Below are 19370 nucleotides of genomic sequence, written 5' to 3' on the forward strand. Positions count from 1 at the left end.
TTATTTAAGTATTTGGGGAAAAAAATCTTTTAAAATCACTTTTGGATTTTCGTTAATATGTTTTATAATCTCTTGAGAAATTTCTAGCAAGGCATTCAATGAGAATGTGATAATTACAAGATTTTGGTTTTAATAAAGTATTTTTGTGTGCTTTTTATTCAAATATATCTATAATTGCACAAAGAAAATATTAAACATTTATGTTCTGATTTGTCAGATTTTCATAAAAATTGACTTATATATCTAAATTTTATTTGTTAGAACATGATTATAATTTTCCATTATTTGTGAACTAAATGAAATTTCAGGATTCAATTCAACCCAACAGTCACCTAATCGTACTTTGAAAGAGTGAAAGTAACATAAAAATCAACCAAATACTCTACAACGATATGAAGTGTGAAAGTTTAAGTATTCTGGTGACAGCCTATAACAAGAATAGAAAGTGGCATACTATTAATCAAGTTATTTGATATGTCGTAAAAAGGATAGAATTGGTGGAAAACACAGATATTTCCACTATATTTTCAAGACAGTAATGTGTGCAGGTATTCTTCTGAAGACTTCATGCTGAGGACCCTTTTGTCCAAAGCATTTTAAGAAGGTCTCCTGTGAGCCCTTTCCATTAATCACCAGCATAGTCTACACGGTAGTTTTCCGAAAGGGGTGAAGGGGAGTCTTATGTTGAGAGACCTTCAGAAACAAATGACAAGAGCACCCCCGGCCCAGAGACGGGGTCATGTAGAGTGGAAATATGAGCTCCTAACCCTTGACCCCTTTGCCTCTTTATTTTGATTTCTTCAACAATATACGGTTGGCGGGCACAAACAGTGGCAAGTCCCTCTCTCTTTTGTTAGGCTTGGGAAAAACCCAGGGCAGCTCACTGTGACTCCCACCTAAGGGCTTGCCTGGTTTTTAATTACAAAGAATTACAACTCACACCATATTTTTTCAAATCATGGATTTTTAAAATGACCCAAGCAATAACACAGTTTTCAAATTTCCACAGTCAAATGAACGTGTTACAAAGCACCATTATTTTATGAGTGGGATTTATTTTGGTGGATCTGCTTGGATAGTTAAAAATGTAGCTGTTTTGTCTGCTATAATCACTGCCCTTTCAAAGTGATTTTCCAAATGTTAGTAGTCCCAGATCATGGAAAGAGGATAAGAAGAAGTACTACAACTCTGGAAAAGCAAGAATAACATTATCCATATATGTTTTTACAATCTGGGAAAAATAACAAAAATATTATAACAATTTCTCATAGAACTGCCCATTCAAAAATGACCCCATAGTAAAAATTTTAAATAGTGCTTTTTCTAAAAACATACCTTATTCTTAATTAATGCTAAAATAATCTGGTCCCTTTACATTTGATAGATTCTGAGATTTTAAAAGCTTGTGTGCTTATTGCCCCAATTAAGTAAGTTGCCATGGGCTTTTGTCCAAAAAAATAACAATTGTAATATAGAAAAAAGCTGTGGAGTAAAAGTCACATGACTTTGGTTCCAACAATTTAAAGAAAAATGAGCAGAGAGTTAATAGTCAACCAACATTCTGGTACATAATAAGAAAAAAATGATCCAGATTTTTATTTTTCCTAGAGAAATACTTGTTCCTGCACCCCTCTCTCTTTTTTACCTTTCCCTACCAGTTCCTTATGTTCTCATGCAAACAAAAATGTTGAACTCAATTTTACCATTTTTACTTAAAGTTGTTTTACTGGTGAGTATTTATATCTCATAATCTATCTAAGCTTTTTAAAAAGTTACATGGGGTTATTCCAGAGCTGGTGCTAGTAAATCTTGTCAATCAGAGAAGTTCCATTTCTTCAATTTCAGCTCAGTTTCAAACACAAACACCAAAGCCAAATATTTTAGGTATGAGTTAGATATTTTAACTACTACCTTAGCGTTTAATGCAACTTTAAAATAGGCTTTACAATAGTATTGTTTGTTTTTTAGGCTACTCCCTAAACGCTAAATTACTACTTCCTCAATTAGGTACATAGCCAAAAAAATAAATATGATACTTTTCTTTTCTTTGGGATGCCAGATTTCTTGCCCCAACATCTTGGAGAAATGAAGAATTCATTATGCAATTACTCACTCATGGAAGACAAACCATGTTTATCAAAATATTTTTAAAGGTGTCATGTTATTTTTCACCTCAAGTAGATACCAAAAAAAAAAATTTAAGTGTGAAAAAAATAGGTTTGGGAAAGAAAATTATGGAGTTTAAGTTGAACTGTCCAAATGTCGTACTCCTGTAGGTAGTTAGAAAGCTGGGCTGGAATTAGAGCCAAAATTAGAATGGACATGTTCACAGGGAGGTTTTGTAGAGAAAAAAGAAAAGATGCAAAGACATATGATTGTGACAAATTTCCCTATATGTTTAAAGATATCACAGTATTAAAGGTAAATCACTGCTTTTTCCAGATTTGAAAACATACTGCTGTCCCTTTCATTTTAAAATACATTCTCTATATTAATATACTATTTCCCTTATTATAATCTAAAAGATTTCACAAATTAAAAGACTTTTCTTAAGAAAACCTAAAAGATGCCAATAATACTGTTTCAATTTTTATTTAATTAACCCTAAGTTTTCTCCTGAATCTTTTCAGCATAAATTACATACTTCATTTCTTTTTAACTCATGTCACTTCTATATGTATTTCCGAAGAACAAGAATATTCTCTTACCTATGCACAGTACAATTATCAAATTTAGGAAACTTAATATTGATATAAAACTGACATCTAATACAGTCTATTTCCTTAATGTCTTTTATAGTTTCTCTTTAGGTACAGAATTTCATGTACAGTTCATTTATCTGCCTCTCATGTTCAACTTTACCTGGTCAAGTTCCTCAGTCTTTCTTTGATTTTGAAGCCATTGACATTTTTTAAAGAACATAGGCCAAGTGTTTTATAGAGTGCTTTTCTCTCTGAATTTTCTGGTGTTTCCTCAACACAAAATTTAACTTTTAAATATTTGGGGCTGGAATACTATATAGGGAATGTTACATGCTTTATAGGCATCAAAATTGGAGGACCGTGATGTCCACTTGTCGCTTATTAGTTACATTAATTTGGATCACTTAGTTAAAGCTTTGTCCAGTATCGCCACTGTATGTGCGTGTATTATTTCTCCTTTTGTAATTACAGTTCAGTGTCATTATTCACAGTAGGCATACTCTATAAAGTTGCTGCAAATACTGAGAATTGCTCCCAGAGGAAATACTGGATTAGATTCCTGTGAGCCTCTAGACACAAAATAGTCATCAACCAATCAATACATAACCTTGTATTATGTGTTTTTTGTTGTTGTTCAAAGACACCTTATTTAATATATATTGTCGATTCATTAGCATTAAATCCTAACAGCATTATCCCTCATGCCTAAAGAAGATGTCATGCCGGGTGTTATGTGGGGTGGCATGCGGGGTCTCTGGTCCTGCTCCCCACATAAGAACGCAGGATATGGTGAGGCCAAAAAGGAACACCAACGGAGCCATAGATAGGGGAGTCATACCATTATAGTCTCGCTGGTGGCTGGTTTGGAGAAACAGGAAGCAGGAGCCACACGATCCACAACCTGCCATCCACGTCTCTGTCTGCCAACCAACCAACCCCTACTAGCTGCAATCCGCCGTGCTAACTGCAATCCACTTTTGCTAGCTCAGCCACCATCTTCTTGCCAGCCCCCATTTTTTGCTAGCGTAGCCACGGTAGTTGCATTAGTGGCCAATGGCTCACTGGTTACAGCCGACTGCCAACTAGCCACAACTGTGATTGGATGGCCATTTACTGCCTGAGCCAGCACCTTTCCACGTGAGGCCGAGAGGCTGGAAACTGCACGCCTGGCTCTGTCCCCACAAAGCACATCAAATTTAATCTATGAATTTCCTTCATAAGGCACATTACAATGCTCTCACACTTAGGAACCCTGGAAAGGATGTCATCACCATGTTCTGGAGCCACTTTAAACAGCAAAATAACCAACAGGTATCAAAATTACCAACTAAAGCACAAAAATGCAAGAGCCTAACCTGAGAAATGAGGCTTGTTTAGTATGAGACTGAAATGAAAAGGCAGAGTTGCCTTGTTTGTCATCAGCTGAGGATGTGCACGTTGGGCGACTCAGATTTCTAACCCCTGTGAGCACTTCTGTGAATGAATGACCAGGAAAGAGCCATGAGGATTGAATTCAGGGTTACAAAGGAATTTGGGGAAACAGATGAATTCACAAGTACAAAATCCATAAATAATAAGGGTCAATTATAATGAGCAATTTGTGGAAATATACTTAATATTAAGTAAATATTCTGAACCTCATTTAACCTCCACCCCACCCTCGATTATCACCTATTTATTCCTTCTTTAATCAATTTTTACATTGATGGTTGTAAAATGGTGATTCCATCATTCTTTCTATATTTATTACTCAACAGTTCAGGGACACGTTTCCATTCTCTTACAATCTATCATCTGTTATTATCAGTAGAGATTAATGAAATCAAATTTTATTTAATTAACCCTAATATATTACTGTTGTTGAGGCCTATAGGAGTTCCTTCATGTTGGCTCCTAGATCTTTGTGACAATTGTACATATTATTTTCTGTACTTATTTCTGGTACCACAGATATTTCAGGCTCATCTTGAATCTTCCCTTACCTCCTGGTCCTGGAATTTGCATCTTTCTAAGGGACTGTGGTTTATCTGTGAGGAATGTCCAGAGGGAAATGCTTCTTCTCCTCCTTCCCTTGATGGCCTTTCTCAGTGTCTTTCTAGATTAGTTTTCTTCTGCCAGTTTTTATATGCAGGAGTCTTTAAATTTCTGCTCTAGGCATCTTCTTTTTTCACCTGAATAGTTTGTCACTTCCCTGGCTACATCTCTCTCTTGAGTGTCAGAACACCCACCCAACTTGAAAGTGACTTTTGCTGCCCTTGTTAATTTGGAATTAATACAGTTACTTCCTGAAATATCATAAGTACACAGTAAATGAACCTGAAATATCATGAGTACTCAATCAACAAACACTTTTATGAAAATTGGATAGGGATTAAGTCACCCCAAATTGTGTTATATTCTGTGCATGTTCTGCTTTTGGCAGATATTCTCTAGCCTTCAGTATATCTGACTGTATGTAATAATTTATCATGTCAGAATGGGTTTCTATTGTGGTCCCTTCCTTATTTCTAGAATTATTTTTATTAGAAAATTTTTACCTCAATTTTTTTTTTTAATCAAAAACAGATAAGATTGCTAGACAAAATATAAAACACCAGGTTAAATTCAAATTTTAGGAAATCAATGAATAATTCTTTAAGAAGTTGTGTCCCAAATAAGTTTTAAAATGTCATTGTTTATTTGAAATTCAAGTTTAACTGGTGCCCTATATATTTTATAGCTATATCTGGAAGCCCCATCAACAGATTATAAATATTTAATAGACTATAACCTATAAAGTAATATAAGGCACTCTCATATCATCTGGAGAGTGTTGAAAACTTATCAAATGTTATTATAGAAAAGAATAAAAAGGAAAAAATGATCCTATTTTCCTGATTGATATACTTTAGATATTCCATGAGCATGCCCCTAAATTATAATTGAATTTAAATTTAAAAGGTTTTTAAGAATATATACAAATAAATTTAAATACTGTTGTAGCAATAGTCAACATTCTCAATGGTGAGTTAATTGGGTTGTGCCACATGATGTAAAGCAGGTTATTATTTGTGGAGGATATGAGATAATGAGTACAGGATGACCTCAAGTCAGCACTTCCAGAGGAGCTTTGCTTCCCAAGTATATAAAAAGGTCTGAACAGAGCAGACAACTCTTCTAAGTAAATGGCGAAACCATGCTGAAAGACAAAGAAGTGAAAAGTACAAACATTAGATGTAATTTAATTCCTTCAATATGTAATCCTAAACTCTGGTATTTGAATTTTCATAGTAAACATACAAATAGTTAAGGTAGAAATGTAATCACTGATGTGGAGTAATAGTGTGATGCCATAATTAGTTCATTTGTTTTACTACTAATGCAGAGAAAAATAGTCAATTCACCAGTGACTAAGATTTTAATAGTCATACCAGAACTGGGAATTTTAGTACAATCTCATCCAACTCTACTTTTTACACGAATGTGTTTGAGTTTAATTTAAAAAAAAAAAGAAAAACAGATTCCAGCTAGAGATCCAAGATGGTGGAGTAAACATTGTGCCTGCTTCCCCCAGTGAACACATTAAAATTACAACTAAATTGTAGAGAAATCAACCTGGAGAATCATCTGAAGTCTGGCTGAACAGAAGTTTAATAACTAATGATATAAAGAAGAAACTACGTCGAGACTGGTAGGAAAGGCAGACATACGAACTGGTCTGGCCCCAAACCTCCATGTGGCAGTTGAAAATAGGGAGGGATACCCTGGCAATGGAAGTTTCCCTAGAGAGGCAAAGAACCCCAGACCCACACCAGGTTCCTCAGCCCAGAATACTGGTGTTGGTAAAAGGAGACCCTACATTATCTGGCTGTGAAAAACAGGGGGTATTCCACCCATCTAGGTGGGATGGAAGGCTGCGGGAAACTCAGATGTCCTCTTAAAGGGTACAGACTCAACCACTTACAGGCAATCACCTTGGGCTCTGGTGGAGGGATAGTCACTTGGGGGAATGTCAGAGACATACAGGGGGCAGACCGAGATATGTGGCTTCCAGGCCAGCGTAGGAAGACAGTACTATTTTCCCTTTGAAGGATCCTTCTCCCATGCAGTCAGGCAGTAGCGGCTATCTTTAATGTGTTGAGCCTGCCCCCTTCATTTACAGACAAATATGAATCAGATTGGTCTGGTGAGCTCTGGTTTCTCTGCCCTGTTTACTCACTGGGACCCCACCCCATTCAATTCCCTCAATGCTGGCTTTCTTTGTAAGCAGCCAGCCCCACACAAATTGCACTCTTTCTTGGAAAATTGTCAGAGTCCATGGGCCCCAGGCTGGTGATGACTGGCCTTGGTGTGCTCTGAGACTTTTCCTGAGTAGCTCAAGGCTCAGCACTGTCACCAAAGCAGAATCTACATTAAGCTAGTAAACACAACTCTTCGCACTCTAGTGACTCCCTGAAACCCTGCCTCACCCAACTCGCATAGCAAATGAGGCTTTATCAACAGCTGAACTTCAAGGGAGCTGGCAGGTGGCAGCAGTCCTCGAGGTGTCTTGGCTTTTTGCAGAACTACCTCAGGACTAGTACTGGTGGCAGCCATCCTCAGTTCATAGTGTGACCTCTCCCACATGTCTCCAGGGTTTAGCACAGGCAGGGAAAAACCACAGATCGCTTTGTAGCTCCTATCAAGTGGTCCCCACTGGTCACAAGCAGTGGGTGATCTAGGCCTGCACCAGAGCCCCTCCCAAGAGGCCCCAGAACCTGGAGATTGGCTTCAGAACACAGCAGAGCACCACCCCGATTAGCCCCACAGGTGGCATACATAAGGGCAGTATCAACAAGCACCAGAGCCCACCAGGGCAAATCCCACTCAGTAAGGTAAGCTCCCCGCACAGCAGTCCATATGCTGTAGACATGGCCAAACCCTACAGCCAGTTGGCCTGTGGGTCAATGACACCTACTGATGTGCCAAGAGCAATCAAGGCTCAATGATAACAGGAGGGCACATACAATCCACACAAGGGAGATTTCTGGAGCACCTGGAGCAGGTGACCAGGGAGACTGTGCAAGGACTCCACAGGACACTTGTCCAAGACTGGGGAATGTTGCATATCTACCTAATACATTGAAACAAACACAGAAAGATAGATAAAATGAAGAAACAAAGAAATATGTCCCAAATAAAAGAACAGAAGATAACTCCAGAAAATGAACTAAGTGAAATGGAGGCAAGCAACCTACCAGAGACAGAGCTCAAAACAATGTTTATAAGGATGCTCAAGGAACTCAGTGAGAACCTCAACAAAGAGATAACAAGCATTAAAAAGGACATAGAAACCATAAAAAAGACCAGTCATAAGTGAAGAATACAATAACTGAAATGAAGAATGAACTAGAAGGAATCCCCAGCAAACTGCATGAAGCAGAGGATTGAATCTGTGATTTGGAAGACAAGGTAGCAGAAAGCACCCAATTGGAACAGCAAAAAGAAAAAAAAGAATCTAAAAAAATGAGGACAGTTTAAGAGATTTCTGGAACTACATAAAGCATAATAACATTTACATCAGAGGGGTACCAGAAGGAGAAGAGAGAAAGCAAGGAACTGAGAACGTATTTGAAGAAATAATGACTGAAAATGTTCCTAACCTGGTGAAGGAAATAGATATACGAGGTCTGACAATTAAGTTTGCGAACTTGTTGCAACGATGTTGCTAACTTTTTTCATATCAGAGGGGATTATTCATTATGAATCTGTACCAACTAAACAAACAGTTAACCAAGTTTTTGGGAGTGCCAAAAAGGCTGCATGAAAAAGTTGGACAACCTGAACTTTTCACCAACAATTCATGGCTCTTGCATCACGGCAATGCACCAGCTCACATGGCACTGTCCGTGAGGGACTTTTTAGCCAGTAAACAAATAACTGTATTGGAACAGCCTCCCTACTCACCTGATCTGGCTTCCAATGACTTCTTTCTTGACCTAAAGATAAAGGAAATATTGAAAGGAAGACATTTTGATGACATTCAGGACATCAAGGGTAATACGACAACAGCTCTGATGGCCATTCCAGAAAAAGAGTTCCAAAATTGCTTTGAAGTGTGGACTAGGTGCTGGCATCAGTGCATAGCTTCCTAAGGGGAGTTCCTCAAAGGTGACCATAGTGATATTCAGCAATGTGGTATGTAGCACTAGTTCTAGGGTGAGTGCACGAACTTGGCTGAACTTATATAACCCCAGGAAGCTCAGAGAGTCCCAAACATGATGAATCCAAAAAGGCCCATACCAAGACACATTACAGTTAAAATGGCAGAGACTAAAGACAAAGAGAGAATTTTAAAAGCAACAAGAGAAACACAACTAGTAACTTATAAGGGAGCCCCCATAAGATTGCCAGCTGATTTCTCAACAGAAACTCTGCAGGCCAGAAGTGATTCACACAAACTTTTCAAAGTGATGAAAAGCAAGGATCTACAACCAAGACTACTCTACCCAGCAAGGCTATCATTTAAAATCAAAGGACAGATAAAGAGCTCCCAGACAAGGAAAAGCTAAAGGAGTTCATTAACAACAAAGTAGTATTACAAAGAATGCTACAGGGAATTCTTTAAGACGGGAGAAAAAGATCAAAATTATGAGTAATAAAATGGCAATAGTTACATATCTATCAACAATTACTTTCAATGTAAATGGATTAAATGCTCCAATCAAAAGACATAGGAGGGCTGAATGGAGAAGAAACAAAACGCTTACACAAAACGCTTACAAAAGGTCTTACACATGCCTACAAGAGAATCACTTCAGATTGAGAGCCACACACACAGACAGAAAATAAAGAGATGGAACAAGATATTTCATGAAAATGGAAACAAACAAACAAACAAACACAGCTAGCGTAGCCATACTTCTAACAGACAAAATAGACTTTAAAACAAAGGCTATAACTAGAGACAAGGAAGGACCCAGTAATCCCACTTCTGGGTATTTATCCATAGAAACCCAAAACTACTTCGAGGGGATGTGTACATCCATATGTTCATTGCAGCATTGTTTACAATGGCCAAGATGTGGAGGCAGCCTGGGTGTCCTTTGATAGAAGAAAGAATAAAGAGGAGGTGGTACATATATACAATGGAGTATTGCTTGTCCATAGAAGGGAATGGGTTCTTGACATCTGTGGCGGCATGGATGGAGCTGGAGGATACTGTGCTGAGTGAAGTATGTCAGACAAAGACAGATGCAATGTGATTTCACTTATATGTGGAATCTAAAGAACAAAACAAAGAAACAAACAAATCACAAACAAACTCATAGATACAGAGAACCTTTTGATGGTTGCCAGATGGGAGGGGTATTGGGGGTGGGTGAAAAAATGGGAAGGGATTAAGAAGTACAAATTGGTTGTTACAAAGAAGTCATGGGGATGTAAGGTATAGTGTAAGGATTATAGCCAGTAATATTGTAATAACTATATACGGTATCAGATGGGTACTAGATTTGATGGGGTAATAGAAGGGAGGGGGTTGATGAGCAAAGTGGAAAACATGAAGGAATTAAGAAGCACAAATTGGTAGTTACAAAATAGTCTTGGGGATCTAAAGTAAAGCCTAGGGAATATAGTCAATAATAAGGTAATAACTATGTATAGTGGTAGGTGGGTACTAGACTAGTCAGGGGAATCGTTTCTTAAATTATATAAATGTCAAACCAGGATGCTGTACCCCTGAAATTAATATAAAATAATACTGAATGTCAACTATAATTGAAAAATTGAAAGGGGAAGTTGAAGGGCAGTAAAAGGTCCAAATTTTCAAGTATAAAACAACTAAGTCATGGGGATGTAATTTACTGTATAGGGACTATAGTCAATAATATTGTGATAGCATTGCACGGTGTCAGATGGTTGCTGGACTTATCATGGTGATCACTTCTTTAGCTATATGAATGTTGAACAACTGTTGTGTACCCCTAAATCTCATATAATATTATATGTTGGCTATATTTTTAATAAAAATCTAAAAAAAAAAAAAAAGATTCCAGCCTTAAAGATGTGAATTTCAGTGTCCAGTTTAAATGGGGACTATTATGAGCTTTCAGTTCATTGGGCATGTGATATTTTCATTCTCTCTTGAGAAGTTAACTGAACCCTACAACTTTGTTTGGCTTGTACTAGAGAAATGCGTAGAAAATTTAAGGGTCATAATATTATATGAAATTCAATTGTATTTTATAACAAAGAATAAAGAATAAAAAATAACATAAGAAAATACATGAAGGATATGATTCTGTCAACATTAGAAAGTCGTTATGGATAGCATTTTGTTGGGATGAGGTTCCTCTATTGCTTAATAGAAATTAGTGTTTAGTTTGTAAAAAGTTTAACTTAGTAATTATTAGTCAGTACCTACTGAATACATCATTAAAAACTGTATTCCTATAGTGGACACAATTGAAGGGAAGCCATATCCTGTGTTGGTAACTGAAGTAGAGGTTTTTTAAGTACTTATACTCAATAAACTCTTAAATTGTATATAAATGTTGGTATTTAAAAAGATGTGCTTAGATTTCCTCTTTCAAGATATTCCTGGTCCAGGACAGCCTATAACAAGTAGAAAGGAAGGTGTAGGTAAAATTTCTCCTTGGTTTCTTTATTAAAAGATAAATGCAGAGTTGAGCGTTTTTATGTAGATGACCATTCTAAAGGAGAGATTAATGGAAATCTGGATTCTATAAATCATGAAATATTTTCCAGTTTGAGGGGTTGTGACACATGGCAACAATGTAAAAGATGTGGTAATGGGAAATTTTGCACATTTAATGCTTTCTCTAGGATTTGACTATTTAGCTTACAATTTCCATAATAAAGTTCTTAATAGGGAATTACCAATCAATGAGGTTTAAAATTTCAGTTAAGCAATATGAATATCCTCTAGAGATCTGCTATAAAGCATTGTACTTGTAGTGAACAATAATGTTTCCTACACTTAAATTTTTATTACGAGTTTTGATCTTACATTGCATTCTTGCCATAACAGAAAAATAGAAATAAAAATTAAAAAAAGAATGGAACAATGGATTAACTCATCACAGCTTTTTGTTGCTTGATGGCATTCTGAACATAAAGACCTAAAAGGACGCCCAAATAAATATTCTGAAAAAAAATTTCCTGAGATACCAGAACAGAAGTTAATTTATTTTTTTGTGATTTGAGCCAAATAGAGAAATGTCTAATTGCCAAATTGTTCTCTCCACATAGGGCCTCCAAAACTAATTTTTTCTTTGTCCAATCTCAATAGACACGGGGGCATTCTGTAGAATTAGAATGGGCTGTCTGCAGTTAGCACACATACCATTAGATCTTTTTCACAAAGAGTGTCACGTGTCTCTTAACCGATGTGACTTTCGTCTGCACAGAAGAACTTTGTCAGAATCTATTCAATAACAGTACTTGACATATCTCTCCTAAACATGCTCTGAAACATAGGATCAATATCTATACACAATTGCAACTGAGATAATTTCACTTTTTTAATTAATAAAAATGTTGCCTTCATTTTCATCTTAATTCTCAATCCTGTAGAAATTCAAACTGTCAAACTCTGGGGGAAAATAACAGACTGTGATTCAGGTGACATTCTCAGGAAAATAAAGTTCATTCTTCTGAGTTTAAAATATGCTTTAGTATTTCCAGTTAAAAATAGCCAAAAAGAAAATGTCTCCCAGTAGGTAAGGAAGTGACAGGTGTGGTGTAGAGGATCTGGAACTGGATTTTGGCTGCTTTCTTCCCTAATCATGGGAGATGGATTCTTTTCTATAGTGGAAATATACTCTGTGAGAGTCAGCCAGAACCTTAAAAATTCAGTAAATGCAGGCATAAGCTTTTGATGATACAGTGGTTTGTTGTGAGAATTAAGTGAATAACAATTTAGTTTCTCAACGCAGAAACAAATTTAGGTTGAAGAAATTTTTCAAACTTAGTTTCAGAATGCCAACAGTGACAGGAAACATGCACCCAATTTTCCTTTCTTTTTCTGTTTTTTTGGTGTTTTTTTTTTGGCATTCTCATTATTAGAGGGGTTTTAATTGTAGCCATGTGGTTCATATTGAATCTGACAAGTCATGTAGCGATTAAAAATTGGAATGCTTTGACAGCAGGGTGAGCGTGAGGATCAGTGGCCGTGTAACTCCCCATGACGGGAAGAGCCTGGCAGATGACTAGGCTCAGTTCGGGGGCGGTCTTCAGCATCAGTGCACAAGGCGAAGAGGACTGACAGGTCTCACCGAGACAGCACCTGGGGATGGCAGATGCCCTGACCAGGTCCACTGCTTGCTCGTGGTTCCCTTTGTGCTGTTTCCCTGTAACCACAAAACGGAAACTGAGTTTTTGCATCCTCAGGATGTAGTTTTCAGAACTGGGTCTCGAAGTCAAAAGGGGAGCTTAAATACAGCCTCACATTAAATAAATAAATGTATATGTATATTCATATGTGTGTGTGTGTGTATGTGTAAGTGTGTGTATATGTATTTACATGTACATACACTTTCTTGTGTAAAGACATCACATTGTTGAAGCTGTTATATTGGTGAGTAAAATTTAAGGATGAGAGGGTCCATAGTGTTCTAATTCCTATTTGTTTTTAATCAGCTTCAAGCAATTCTTAAGATCATTGTTTTATCACTTTTCCCTACTTTTGGTATAAACTAATATTTATTTTTGCTGTCATCTAATGCATGTCTGTGTTAATAATATGATAATAATTTGCTGTTACTGATTGATTCTCAGGACGTTTACAAAGCATCACACTTAAAATTTCAGGTTTAAAATTAATGCTATTTACAAGGGGAAGGAACTGTTCCACAAGTTGTTTGTATCCGTGTATGTGTGAATACATTTGTTTCCAGTTAGTATTCAAATTTTTTGAAAACGTAGTTTTTTTATCATTTTGTATTATCAATTTTCAGAATAGTAAGATGGTGGCTAGGCAACCACTAATGATAACTAATTGTGCATGTTTGTGTGTGTCTGTGTGTTTCAGGTATCATTATGAGCTCATAGGTATCTTTTTAAAAGTATACTTCATTTCTCTTTGTTGCTGAATAATATTCCATTGTATGGATATTCCAAGTTTTGTTTAGCCATTCATGTGTTGATACCATTTGGATTGTTTCTGCTTTACAGCTCTTGTGAATAACACTGCTATGGACATCCACGTACAAGTTATTGTGTGGACTTATATTTTCATTTTTGGGGGATACATAACTAGTTGTGAAACTCCTGAGTCGTATGATAACTCTATGCTTAACATTTTGAGGAACTGCTAAAGTGTTTTTGAAAGTGGCTACCCATCTTACATTTCCAATAGCAATGAATTCGGTCTCCAATTTTCCAATTTCTCCACATCCTTGCCAGGACTTGTTATTGTCTCCCTTTTTTATTAAAGCCACTTTCATTATAAGTGATTTATCTGGTTTTGATTTGCCTCTCCAAAATGATAAATGACATTGTGTCTCTTTTTGTGCTTATTACCAATTCATATATATTCTTTGCAGAAATGTCTATTCAAATCTTTGGCCAATTTTTTATAATACGGTTTTCTTTTCATTATTGAATTGTAAGAATTCTTTACATATTTTGTATAAAAGTCCTTTATCAGGTGTATGATTTCAAATATTTTCTCCCAGTCTGTGGGTTGTCTTTTCATTTTTTTGATGATGAAGCACTAACATTTCTAATTTTGATGAAATCCAGCTTCTTGATTTTCTTTTTATTGCTTGTGATCTTTTGGTGTTGAATCTAATAAATTATTACCTAACCCAAGATCATGAAGATTCAGTCCTGCATTTTTTTCTAAGAATTTTATAGTTTTTGTTCTTAAATGTAGGTATAAAATCAGTCCTTTCTTCAAGGAACCCTGGATCCCTTCAGTGGCAAATGATATTTAGAGACCACAACCTGGGTGCTAGGGGTGCACATTGCTATAAAGTTTTTGACTAGTTTTTCAGTGGATGAAGTCAGGAAATACATTACATACATACATACATAATTTAATTAATTAATTAAACTGAATTTGAATTAATACTGATATTTTAAAATTAATTATATAGATCTACTTAGTTCCTATGATTATATAATTTGATCTGTTTCCTATACCTCAAAAATTATGATTTCCAATGATGTCAATATAATGATTTTATTTATCCTTAAATATACCCATAATAATTACAAAATAAAATATAAATATTACCATTAAAATTAAAAATACTGAGTGGCAGATCAAAATGGTGGCATGAGGTGAGCCTCTGTAAAGCTCCCCTGGAATTTACAACTAGTCAAACAACAATAACTCCACAGGGGCCTGCGGATGGGCAAGACGAGGAGGCCCACTACTGAATTCATGTAAAGGTGGGTGAATCGTGTGAGCAGACGAGAAAGGAAGGGAGAAGTGCGGAGACGGAGCCGCGCGGAAGCAGGACGCAGACCTAGCTCAGTGCACCGAGCTCGCTGCTTCCCGGAACTACCGCAGCTGCAGGAGAGGGAAGAACTTGGACTGCTAGGGCTCCGCTTATGGCCCACAGGGCTGAGGGGCAGCATATAGCACGGCTGAACCCAACGCTCACGGCAGAGACCTCAGAGAGGGGACTGAGGGAGGAAGGCTGAAAACGGTGGTTTGGGCCCTGTTGTGCGGGAGACCCTGCTCGCTGCACCATTTTTCAGGCAGGGCGGCCTGTGGGGTCTCTGCTCCCGCTCCCCACACAAGAACGTAGGATATGTTGAGGCCAAAAAGGAACACCCACGGAGCCATAGGTAAGGGAATCATACCACTATAGTCTCATGGAGGCTGGGCCCACCTGACGCGCGACCTGCCGTCTGTCTTTCCGCCAACCGACAGACCGACTCCCCTCCACTCTCCTTGATTCTGTTCCTCCACTCTCTTCCGCTCTCCTTGGTAGCCAAAGCAGTTATACTAGTGGACAATCGGCTAACCAGCCACAGCTGACGGCCAATCAGCCTCAGCCGACGGCCATTGACCACCCGAGCCAGCACCCTTCCACGTGAGGCCGAGAGCCTGTAAACTACTTTCTGGGGCTCTGTCCCCACAGGCCCTCACTGCTGAGCAGAGAGTGGAAGCCTTGAGTACTGGGACTAGCCGCCCCCTCCCAGAGTTCACCCCAGCACCACCTGCCCGGTGCTAGAAGCAGAGCAGTAGCAGTGTCAGATCAAAAGAGCAGAATATTTGCTGTTCTGAGAACTGTGGACTGCAGACACAGATTCACAGCCCAACTAGTTAGGGAAAGGGGAGGGAGCTGCGGAGGTGGGACTGACTGTGGTGGTGGTTGCCGCCATTGCTCTGGGCCACCTCTCACAACTCACCCGGTCCCTGGCCCCACCTATCCGGGCAGATCCCTGCAGGAGTAAACAGAACTTCTGAAACATACGGGTTCTGAATCTGGTGCAGGGGGAGCTTTGGAACTTCAAAAGCTCTCGGTATACCCACACGGACACTGCGCCCTGTGACACAGGGGAACTATTAACAGAGGAGAAGCCCATCTCCCAGGGAATCCCTCCATTGTGTGAGAAGCTGGAATAGTGCAGAGAAAACATAGCACTACCATGTGAGAGACACAAAAAAGGCTGCAGTCGGAGAGAAAATAAAACATTCTACCAACAAGTACTGGAAAACTAAAGAAAAACCTCTTCCTATCAATCTGTTGCAGAAGCAACTGCTGTACATGTCTAGGAAGAGAAATAATAAATCAGTAATTGCCATGAATAACCAAGGCAACAAGACAGCTCAGAAAGAAAGTGCAAAGTCTCCAGAAAAGGAACTTAAAGATATAGAAATATGTGACTTAAATGACAGAGAATTCAAGACTGCAGTTCTGAAAAAACCCAACAAGATGCAAGAAAACAGAGAAAGGCAGTTTAATGAACTCAGAAACACAATCAAAGAACAGCATGAGCATTTTATGAAAGAAATTGAAATTTTAAAAAAGAACCAAATAGAATTTCTGGAGATTAAGAACTCAATAGACGAAATTAAGAATGAAATAACCAGCTAAGGTAGCAGACTTGACCAGGTGGAGGAAAGAATCAGTGACATCGAAGACAGAAACCTGGAAATTACACTGATGGAAGAAGAAAGAGGCTTGAGACTTCAAGGAAATGAAAGAACTCTACAAGAACTTTCTGACTCCATCAGAAAGAGCAATATAAGAATAATGGGCATACCAGAAGGAGAAGAAAGAGAGAAGGGAACAGAGAATATATTCAAACAAATTGTCGATGAGAACTTCCCAAACTTGTGGACAGAACTGGACCCTCGAATCCAAGAAGCAAATAGAACACCTAATTACCTCAATCCCAACAGGCCTTCTCCAAGGCACATTGTATTGAAGCTGTCTAAAATCAACGACAAAGAAAGAATCCTCAAGGCAGCCAGGGAAAAGAAGACGGTAACCTACAAAGGAAAGCCCATTAGATTATCATCAGATTTTTCAGCAGAAACTCTACAAGCCAGGAGGGAGTGGAACCAAATATTCAAACTATTGAAAGAGAGAAATTATGAGCCAAGAATAATATATCCAGCAAAGATATCTTTTAGATATGAAGGAGGAATAAAGACCTTTCCAGACATACAGAAGCTGAGGGAATTTTCTAATACACGACCTGCACTACAAGAAATACTAAAGGAGGCTATTCGACCACCATCAACAGGGACAATTTGTGGCAACCAAAACTCAAAAAGGGGGAGAGTAAAGGCCTGAACCGGGATATGGGAATGGAGAAAGTAAGCGTGCTGAAGAAAATGGAATACTCTAAATATCAAACTTTCTTTTACATAAACTTAAGGGTAACCACTCAAAAAAAAAATCCAGAATTGAAATATATACTGTAATAAAAGAAGAAACAGAGGGAAACATCATAGAATACCACCGCACAGAAATAATAGACAACAACAAAAAAGCAAAGAAACAATAGAGACACAGCCATACCAGAAAACTAAAGATAGAATGACAGGAAATCCTCACATATCAATAATCACTCTAAATGTAAATGGACTGAACTCACCAATAAAAAGGCACAGAATAGCAAATTGGATCAAAAAACTAAACCCAACCATATACTGCCTCCAAGAGACATATTTCAGCTACAAGGACAAGCATAGACTCAAAGTGAAAGGGTGGAAATTGACACTCCAAGCAAATGGTACCCAGAGAAAATCAGGTGTAGCCATAATGATATCAGATGAAACAGACTTCAAGGTGAAAAAGATAACAAGAGACAAAGATGGACATTTCATAATGGTGAAGGGGACTGTACAACAAGAAGACATAACAGTCATCAATATTTATGCCCCCAATCAGGGAGCACCAAAATATACCAAGCAACTACTAACAGAACTAAAGGGAGAAATTGACCAAAACACAATTATACTAGGGGACTTAAATACATCATTGACAGCTATGGATAGATCATCCAAACAGAAAATAAATAACGAAATAGCAGCCCTAAATGACACATTAGATGAAATGGACATAATTGACATTTATAGAGCACTTCATCCTAAAACATCAGACTATACATTCTTTTCTAGTGTACACGGAACATTCTCAAGGATAGACCATATATTGGGACATAAAATCAGTCTCAACAAATTTAAGAAGATTGAAATCATACCAAGCATATTCTCTGATCACAAGGCTTTGAAATTGGATATCAACTGCAAAAAGAAAGCGGGAAAAAACACAAATACATGGAGATTAAACAACATACTTTTAAAGAATGACTGGGTCAAAGAAGAAGTTAGAGAGATCAAAAGATACATAGAAACAAATGACAATGAAAATACATCCTACCAAAATTTTTGGGATGCAGCGAAAGCAGTTTTAAGAGGGAAATTTTTCTCATTACAGGCCTATCTCAAGAAACAAGAAAACTCCCAAATAAATAACCTCATGTTACACCTTAAAGAACTAGAAAAAGAAGAACAAGTAAAACCCAAGGTCAGCAGAAGAAAGGAAATAACAAAAATTAGAGCAGAACTAAATGAAATAGAGAACAAAAGACAATAGAAAAAATTAATGTGACAAAGAGCTGGTTCTTTGAAAAGATTAACAAAATTGACAAACCCTTGGCTAGACTTACTAAGATAAAAAGAGAGAAGACACTGATTAACAAAATCAGAAACGAAAAAGGGAAGTTATCACGGACACCACAGAAATACAAAGGATCATCCAAGAATACTATGAAGGACTATATGCCACCAAATTCAACAACCTAGAAGAAATGGACAAGTTCTTAGAAACATATAGCCTTCCAAGGCTGAACCATGAAGAACTGGAAAATCTAAACAGACCGATCACCAGTAACGAAATTGAATCAGTCATCCAAAACCTTCCCAAAAGCAAAAGTCCGGGACCAGATGGCTTCACTAGTGAATTCTACCAAACCTTCAAAGAGGATCTAATACCAATCCTGCTCAAACTCTTCCAAAAAATTGAAGAAGAGACAGTACACCCTAACTCATTTTATGAGGCCAACATTACCCAAAACCTGGTAAGGACAGCACAAAAAAGGAAAACTACAGACCAATATCTCTGATGAATACTGATGCAAAAATCCTAAATAAAATTCTAGCAAATCGAATACAACAATGCATTAAAAAGATTATTCATCACGACCAAGTGGGGT

The sequence above is a fragment of the Rhinolophus sinicus genome, linkage group LG01, assembly GCF_036562045.2.
Source record: "Rhinolophus sinicus isolate RSC01 linkage group LG01, ASM3656204v1, whole genome shotgun sequence".
NCBI classification, from domain to species: domain Eukaryota; kingdom Metazoa; phylum Chordata; class Mammalia; order Chiroptera; family Rhinolophidae; genus Rhinolophus; species Rhinolophus sinicus.